The 9792-nt window shown below is 38.1% G+C and overlaps 2 long non-coding RNA genes across 2 annotated transcripts; one reads left to right on the plus strand and one right to left on the minus strand.

Annotated features, from left to right (window-relative positions):
• Positions 1-3644: 3644 nt before the first annotated feature.
• LOC148374506 (uncharacterized) lies at positions 3645-5144 on the plus strand. Its single transcript, XR_015850625.1, has 2 exons — positions 3645-3918; positions 4679-5144. It is a non-coding gene; the product is annotated as an uncharacterized LOC148374506 (long non-coding RNA).
• Positions 5145-5227: 83 nt separating this feature from the next.
• Positions 5228-6394, minus strand: LOC148374507 (uncharacterized). The gene is made up of 2 exons (XR_015850626.1): positions 5990-6394; positions 5228-5594 (listed from the first exon to the last, which is right to left on the minus strand). It is a non-coding gene; the product is annotated as an uncharacterized LOC148374507 (long non-coding RNA).
• Between the last annotated feature and the right edge of the window lie 3398 nt (positions 6395-9792).

A 9792-nucleotide genomic window follows, 5' to 3' on the forward strand; every position in this document is an offset into this window, starting at 1 on the left:
TGTAATTGAGCTCCAGGGAAGAAACAGTAGTTTTATATTTAAAAAAAAGTTTTTACAATATTCTCCAGGATCCATGTAACGTATTATTAAAGTTCAATGGTGGCATTGATTGTGAGAGCAACCCAATAGAACACAGTGCTTTGCTTTGATTCAATCTTTATCCTTCATATTATATTTTACATCATCATTTTATTTATCTTTTTTCAAATTCCATTTCAAGTTCAGTTTTGGTAGCTGAACAAATTGTACATTTTGAAACCACTGAACAACCATGTTAATCAATCGGGATTACTTCATAGACGAAAAACCAAAACATATTAATGAAACAAATTAGATGTAGTTGAGAGTGAACTTACTGCCTCATTACGAGCAAGGACTATGTGGAGCCCATACGCTGATACCACAATTCCACTGGTTATGAAATAAGCCAGTTCTCGGCATGCGTTGCTGGAGCTGTAGGAGTCATCATTGACACGGCTGGACAATGTAAGTGGCAACGGACTCAGGATGTAAAAAAACACAGCGAAGACTGGCAAATAAACCCTGGGGGGAAGAAGTGGAACAAGACAATTTTTTAGAAAAACAACTGGTAACCACATGAATAATAATTTCAATTTATGTAAAGGTGAGGTGCAGGATTTAAAAATGGTGTTACTCTCTGATACCACCTCCTGGCTTAGGGTCATTATTGCAGCCTTAGGCAGCCTGTTCATGATTGTCGTGCAAGTAGAGGCATTTCTTAGATGCGCTCTAATAAACTCTTCCCTTTTCATCTTTTTGAGGTTTGGGCTAGTGTGTGGGCTTTAGTAGAAGTAGCCCTTTTCTTTCACCATTTTTATCCTCCCCTGAAAAATAAAAATCATAATAATAAAAAACTGCAGAGACGAGCATGACGTCTCTATCCAGAACACCCTTCTGCCCACTTTCCTCGAACCTAACCTATCCGTCCGAAAATGAGATAACAGTAAGATAATGTAAACGTAGGCATAAGAGCTCTTTGAACTAGGTCCGGAATTGTTAACACATACTTAAAAGAGAAAATAGTCAAGTCATGTTTATTTGCACAGCCCAAAATCACAACAAGACTTAAAGGGTTTTACAAACTACTAGTACACCATCGCCTGATGTAAAACCTAGATGAGGGCAAGGAAAAACTCAAAAACCTCGGCATGAGGAAATGAAGAAACCTTAAAAAGAGGCCGCACATAAGGTAACCCCCCATCCAGGATATTTAAATTTCCACTTTTTAAGGACAACTCAAATGATGCAACCCACCTTTAATATCAGCCATGGTTTTGCTGATATTTTGTAGCACATGTGCTGAGCTAGTGGCACGGCGGATGAGTGCTTAGCGCAGCCGTGGCACAATTCTGAGGTCATAGGTTCAAATCTGGCTACCAGCCTTACTGTGTGGAGTTTTTATGTTCTCTGAGAGCCTGCATGGGTTCTTTCCAGGTACTCTTATTTTCTCCCACATTCCAAAAACAGACATGGCAGGCGAATTGCTGACTCTAAATTGACCCTAGGTATGTGTGAGCTCATGAATGGCTGTCTCTGCTCTGCGACTGGCTGGAAACCAGTTCAGGGTGTCCTCTACCCACTGCCCGAAGATAGCTGGGATGGGATCCCCTCACCCTGGTGAGGATAAGTGACGCAGATAAGGGCTGATGGAACATTTTTAGCAGCCCGCAAGAATGCTGAGAGAAGCTCAACAGAAAATTTGGCGTCAAACAATGAGTTGCAGTTATAAACAGATCCACGAGATGTCTCCAAAGCTAAGCGCAACTCCAGAAGCTGTACTTGCCGACTGCTGTTGATCAACCAGAGAGCATTGAGGAAACCCATCCCCGTTCTTATCTTTCTTAAGTCATGGAAACACTGTCTATCCCAATGCAAAAAAAAAAAACGTCATGCATTTACAAGAATCAAATAAGTTTTAGCTCCTTTCTATAAAAGATATGAAATCTAACGGCAAAGTTTCTGTATTCAGGTCAAGTCAAGTCATAATTATTTGTATAGCCCTTAATCACAAAGAGTATCAAAGGGCTTCGAAGAAAGGTCAAAAATGCAGAAGGACTTTAAAATAATTAAATCATTCATTTAAAAAAAGTTTGTGTGTCATTTTTCTCTCTTTACATTCTGCATCAGTTCCCCAGAGTTAAATAAACAGTAGTAGTAATGAATTCAAATTTTGTTTTCACAAATGCACAGATAATAGATTTAAACTTCCGTTAAGGAAAACAAATATTGAAGGTGAAAAAACTCTATCAATAGTTTCCAGGGTTGGGTAGGGTTACTTGAACTTGATTACTTAAATTACTTTTGGATTACTCCAATACCAAATATGCAAAAAAAAAAAAGACAAAAGAAACTAAATATGAATAAAATTACTAAATTTTGTGCAGGCTTGGGGAGTAACGGAATACATGGAACGGCAATAATGATGTAGGCAAGCTGTTTGGATTTATTTTCATTTTGTTTCTGTCACATTTTATGTTAGTTTTGCCGGAGATCAAAGCCAGGAGAGAAAGCTTACCACGTGTTGTGAGTCATAATTTCATTCATATTTAGTTTCTTTTGTCTTTTACTAGCATATTTGGTATTGGAGTAATCCAAAGGTAATTGAAAGTAATCGAGTTAAAGTAACCCTTCCCAACCCTGATAGTTTCATAGTTCCATCTTAATTTAATCACGAGACTACGAAAAGACCCCGAGCAATAAATTTTAGATACCCCTTTTGCCGTTAATTTAATTAGTTTGGCCCCCTTTAGAATGTTCCTTCAACCACGTGGCCCATGAGCTAAATGAGTTTGAAACCCGTTTTATATCAGTGAATTCATAACTAGCATGCAATATGTTTGTGTCAGGTCTTTCAGCTTTATAAATCAAATATCTATAAATTCATTTTTTCCACTTTTAGAATAGTAATGAAAATAAAAAGCTAGGAATAATTCAATACGAAATCTTGAAATAAATATTATAATTCATGATCATCCTCGTACTTTACGACTGCATCCGGTTGTTAATAGCTTTATTAATATAAAACGACGTACCCGTATTGTTCCACTGCACAACCCACAAACAGAAAAGTCAGCCCGATGGCAGCTGAAAAAGACAATCCGACCAGTGCTAGAGAAAGACAAACGCACACAGAAGAAATCAATTTAAAAACACTTCTAACGACTTCTGTGAAGAGGTAACCGTTGCTGTATGTGACAATGGCGACAACACCGGAAATGCATTCGCAGACTTTCACATTTAAATCAATTGTCAAAAAGTCAAAACTAAGAAATCATTTGCTCGTACGGTCAAGTAAATACCTTTGAGACCAGGCATGGTTTGCAATTTCTCGCAGAGTAATTTTTTAGTACCGTGTTTCCCAGTAGACCAGAATTAGTGCCTCTGACTGCTCTCCGTGTGTTTTGATGCTGGTAACGTGACCCTTCAAAGTAAAGTACTATGATGACGATACCCACAAAGAATCGCTTTAGTTCGCTTCTCATGGGCCCCGGGTATTATTGCAAACGCGTCACAAAGCCCACCTTTTTGTGTAACTTTATGTGTGGACTTCATTAGGCCTTAAGCACAATTCGATTAGGACCCCCCTATTGATAATTTCCATCGCAGCAAGGCTTTAAGGCTAGGACCTTAGCTTGGCCTTTTGGTTGAGAGTAATGCTGAGTCCCATTCTTCGCACTTTCACTCGCTATGTGCCCTAGTCACTCGGTTTGCGCGTTCACGTGAAAATGGGGTGTGTCCCGATACTCTCAAGTCCGAGGCAGAAGTGACCTCAAACCATCTCGTAACCACTTCAAGACCGAGGGGGCTCCCTACCTCACTTGGCGGCGAAGTGACTACCCAGAAGTCTTTGCGAATTCTCAATATCAACAAACATGCCCGGAAAGGAACCGCACAAATGTAAGTAGTTTTCCACAACCACGCATGTATTTGCAACAAAATGTATTGAGATATCTTAGTTAGACGTAAATGCAATAGAAAATCGTATTTTCGCGTTAAAACATGAACATTGCAAAATCGCTACTTTACGAAGTGCACAAATCTACCAAGGGAGCTGCCAAAAAATAATCTTCACGCTACAAACTCTAAAGTAGGATAACTGTGCAGAAAATCACGGTTCAGCCCATCCCTGTTTGTATCTTAAACGAGTCGTGCTTTTACATTATTATCTACATGGCCAGTCGCTAAAGGAGCATAGTCAGAATAACGTTCTGGACATACGCGCTTGTTTACTGCACACAATTTCGGGTGTCGTGTTTTATTTACAATATGATTATTTCATGTGAGATCAGAATGCATTAGTTTTCATCATGCATTATGAGTAATGTTTCCGAATTTCACGTGGAAATACAGTTGAAACAAATTACTATCACACAGTCCACTGCCTTCTCTGTAAACACATATTAAGTAAACTAATTACCGTCTCAAAATGTTGTCCAAATGTGGAGTCAATTCTAAAGCATATGTGATGCTGGCCAATAGAAGGCTCTTACAGCCATAAGAATAACATGTCAATTTTGTGTATCTATTCACTATCAAATAATTATCCAGAACACATCCTATAATTTCTCACATCAACTTGTTGAGCATCCTATACACAGTTGTTTTTGTGCAATACACAAGCATTAAGTAATTCTTGTTTTTTCCACCCAACCTAAAGGCCAATGTAGAACGTCCCGTGGAAGAGCTGGCCACCATCACAGCTACCACGCCATCCACACCGACGGGCACGTCGTTGGCATCTTCTAATCCGGCGCCAAACCCCAAATCACCCAGAAAAAAAGGAAGCACGATACACTCCTTGACTTTTTGAAAGCGGAGTCTGCCGGAGTGAGGAAAATGCTCGAGGAAACTGTGGCCAAAACTGAGCGGTTCCCGTCCTTTTTGGGAAGCTCGTGGACAAATTTCCAGAACAGTGACATCCCTGCAATGTTTCCCTTTGTTTTATAAAAGGAAAATATTTTATTTTATTAAGAACTCAATGAAGTTCCAGTTTGTGTTTTCCAGCTTTATGGAAGTATTGGTATATTTTTGTTACAATTTGTGACATATTATTTATTTACTATTATGTATTTCGGCCCAATGTGATTTTGTTTTTCTGAAAGTAAACTATTATTTAAACTGGAGTGATTTGTAGTTGTTTTCTGTCCAACAGTCACATAGTTCACACACAGTATCTCACATCATTACGAAATAAACCACCAAGGTGTTACTCAAAATAAAGATGTTTATTGAATAGTAATGCAGAAAAGCACGGAATGCAAATGTGGGTCTGACTTCCAAAGCCTAAAACATGGCTTTTGGGCAATTTATTCCATATTAACTGTGGACAATTCTGTGTATTGTGGACCTGGGAACCCTGAAGACCCGTGACACCACACGGTAGGACAGAACGTGGGCCAGCCAGTATAGGCCCTCCAGCCATGGCCCTGTTCCCTCTTTAGCAGCTCCTGCAGGGCCCACATGACCTTCTTGCTCAACCTTAAGTCCTGAATGAGTTTTGACTTCACATCGAACCATAAGCACAGGATGGGAACATTCCTGTCCAACCTGTCCACGCTTATGGGACAGCCACTCTGGAACACAATAGATAACAAACAATTTAGACATAAATGTGGGCATAGATGATGTAAGCATCATGAAAAAATGTTGAAATGAGCTTTTTTATATCCAATGACAACTCTTTTGAATTAAATTCCTTATGAACTAAGGTTTTTGGGTCGTACAGGGAAGTTTGGTGACGATATTATGTCAGCTTAAGGGTCAGGTGGACTGTTCTTGTGTTTGTTTACGTTTCGTCATGTCACACACTAAAGACCCCTACTATATGTCATAAAATGGCATTAAGATACTAATAAGTAGATTGCCATTTATGTCTACACAAACATAAGGTATTATGTGAACGTGCATTGTATGCTAACTTTTACTGTATTTGACCGAACGGGTCATTTTTTTTAATGAGTGTACGTACCTTGTAAAGATGAATCAGCACTACATAGCGCCGAAGCTGTCTTCAGTATAGCACATTTCTCCTCCGTTGATTGGAGACACGGAAAAGATGATGAGCTTTCAGGCAATCGGTAATAACACAGCTGTAGCGGGCATTTTTAACGTTGCACGAACTCTCCAACTGACACACCACAGGTTGAAACTCGAGTTGTTTACATGTGACGTAGACCAATACGTCACTGAGGTCTACAGCCAATTAATATTACCGCCATCTCCTGGACAGGGGTGGAACCTTGCAAGTCTTGTCCAAACCATCTCCACTTTGCACTCCACCGGCGGAGGGCACTCCTCTATCGAGGGACCTCACTGGAGGGTCCTCAGGGCCGAGTGAGAGAAATGGGATTGGGCCTAAGAGTCCCGGCTCCTAGGCTTTGTAGCGTATTATGAAGTGACCGATAACGGATAATGGATAATGAATAATGAATAAAAAAGATAGAACAATGACCCTTAAAAAATCCCCCCACCTGCCAGAATTAATTCCATGTTTAGGAGGGCGTCTGGGTCAAGGCTCAATAGAGAAAAGTAGTTTTTGTTCAAACCTCTTATTGTTAGAATTTGATATAATGAAATTGTGAATGTATTTAATTGCTGTTAAAAGTGTCGATAAAAACTTATATTTTTGGGATATGATATAATGAAATTGTGTGTTTAATTGCTGTTAAAAATGTCGGAGAAATTGTTAAAATGTCATATTGTCAGACATAAAGAAATTGTGAATATGCCTAATTGCTGTTAAAAGTGTCGAGAAAAATTGTTCAAACCTCACATTGTTTATTTGCTGTTAAAAGTGTCGATAAAATTGTTCGAACCAAAAATCCATGTTCTACTCCAAGAGTGGGCAACTATTTGGAGTTAGGGGCCGCGTGTGACATTTTATACTTCTTTTCAAATAGATAAGTTTCATCAAATTGGTTTTAAAACGACCACAATAGTATATTAGGTCACTGTTTTAAGCACTTTAATTGTTATTTAGTTTTGAAGTATTACTAACTGTTTTTTTGTTTGTTTTTTTACATTTTTTTAGTATTTCTGAAGTCCATTTTTTTTGAAGTTTTGCTTTTTGTGCAGTGTTGCTGTAGTTACATTTTTGTACTATTTTTGTATTTGTATTTTGTTTTTGTATTTCTGAAGTAATTTGTATGTAGTATTTCCATAGTAGTATTTTTTTCGTATTTCTGTCGTACTTTTGTTGTATTTCGAAAGTAGATTTTTGGTTTGATATCTGTAGTATTTTCGTAGAATTCTTTGTATTATTACAGTAGTTTCAGGATAGTATTTATGGAGTATTACTGTAGCTTTATTTTTTTAGTATTTTTGTACTATCTGTTGTATTTTGTTGTATTTACATATTAGAATGTTTGTTGTATATCTGTAGAATCTCTGTAGTATTTTTGTGGTACAGTGGTACTGTAGTTTTATTTTAGTAGTATTTTTGTGATATTTCCATAGGATAATTTTTGTAGTATCGCTATACTGTAGGTGTAATTTGCAGTTTCTGTTGTTATCATCCCATAGTAGTGTTTTTTTATTAATATTTCTCCAGTAGTTTTTAATATTATACGATTATGTATTCAAATTTGTTTTATTATTTTGGTAGAAGTATAATTGATGTGTTTTCAAAGCAGTATTTTAACAGTATTTTTGTAGAATTTATGTAATATTTCCATGGTAGTAATTTGTCATATTTCTAATAATAATAATAATAATAATTTCCTTTGTATTGTCATTCTTTGTAACAATGTACACAGAACGAAATGTCGATACACCTGACCCGTTGTAGCGAGCCGATGCAGCCGCAGCCAACAGAGGGCGCCGCCATTTTACCAATTAGGTATGACTCGGCCGAGGCGCGAACCGGCGACCTCCCAGTCTCAAAGCGGGCACACTACCATCTAGGCTTCTTTAGTATTTTTTAATATACTGTAGTTGTATTTTCGCAGAGTTTTTGGAGTAAATAATTCTGTAGTAGTATTTTATAATATGGTATTACTGTGGTAGTATTTTTGTAGTAATTCTATACAATTTTTTTTAATTTCAGAAGGAAAGCAAAATAAATTATGAGGTCCGTGGTTTGTACAGGATCAACGAGAAATCAATGGGACAAACGTTAAGACAGAATTTATAGTAGTCAAGTCAAGTCATGTTTATTTGTATAGCCCTCTATCACAAGGAGTCTCAAAGGGCTGCACATACCACAGATTATTGCAAACTACAGACTATTATTACACCATTCCCTGATCTAAAACCTACATGAGGGTAATAGTGAGATGAACTAGGGTCTTTTTATTTGTAAAATTATTTTTGCAATACACCATACCTGGTCAAACAAAAAAACGTTTTTGACAGTACTCAGAAATGGGGAATCCTGGGGTCTAGGAGGATAATACAAAAATCGATAAAATGGCATGCCTTGCTCCTGTCTTCTAATAATCAGCAGTGAACAAGCTAATGGCTGTGATTTTAAACTTAAAATAATAGAGGGAATAAACTGACATATTTTTTAATTTCTTTTGTTTCTTTTTCTTTTTTTCCCCACCAAAGGGCAATTCCGATGTGATTGAATCCGAGGGTAATATTCAAAAGGGTAACAACACAAAAACATTTTTAATACCAGAAATGTATAAAAATACTAAGCAAAATACTAAGCAAAATACTAAGCAAAATACTAAGCAAAATACTAAGCAAAATACTAAGCAAAATACTAAGCAAAATACGTAATGCCCCTTCCTAAGACTTAAAAAGTGGTCGGCGGCGCCCTCTCTTGGCTGCGGCTGCATCGGGTCAGATGCAATCGACATTTCGTTCTGTGTACATTGTTACACAGAATGACAATACAAGGAAATTATTATTATTATTATTATTATTTCTTTTCAACTACACGGTTCAGGTCTTCCCCGCCTTGCCTTGCCCAGCCTTTTTTGATTGTCCATTGTGGAAGAGTAACCGGTTCTTAGTTCCTATGAGACCGGCCTTAGGTACCCTCTCTGTTGCGGTTCAATACCTGGGATTGGGGACTTAAAACGGCACGTGCGTCATTGCCGACCACTGATTTGTGCGCTACGTTGGGGCACTGCTTCGGGCACAGTCTCGTCTTGAGGCGTCGAGTCGCCGCTTCGCTTTCTGCAACTGTAGCCTTGTTGCCAATGCCTTTCACCTTGTTGCTTTCAAATGGCTATTTACAAAAAACAGCCTTGCAGAATACCAAGTACATTATCCGTAATCGCTCGTCTGAGTGTGAGTGTCGCGCCAAAGATTCGAGCTTAAGATTCGCACCAAATATGACGCTTAAATCTAAAAGGTACCCGGGGAGAGGCCTAGATAGGCCTGGCGAGGCAAGGAAGGCGAGAACCGTGTAGTGTAAAAGGGACTTAAGTGTAACCCTTATTCACTGCACCGGTCACCTGCACACTTAAAAAGTCTACCAGTGTTTCTGGTGGCGGTGTCGAAGAAAATCAGCGACGAGTCGGAATGCGGCAGTGACGTTTACTTTTAATTCCTTGTGAAAGCAAAAGAAATGCTCCTTACATTTTTTGACAAAACAAAAGTACAGCCTTTGATTCATAACAAGTCAACAAAAATGAAACACCTCACATTCTTTACTTAACTTACACAACAAAACATGTCAACCTGGCTTAACAGCATAAATTAATAACATAAATCGCATTTACAGCATGTTAACACAATAATCTACATAGACAACAAATAATTACGTCCTCACCTTGTGAAACCAAAAGAAACACTGATGTAAAAATTGCGCCACAAAGG

This window comes from Urocampus carinirostris, chromosome 1 (genome assembly GCF_059441175.1).
Source record: "Urocampus carinirostris isolate Australia breed hairy pipefish chromosome 1, RoL_Ucar_1.0, whole genome shotgun sequence".
Classification (NCBI taxonomy): Eukaryota; Metazoa; Chordata; class Actinopteri; order Syngnathiformes; family Syngnathidae; genus Urocampus; species Urocampus carinirostris.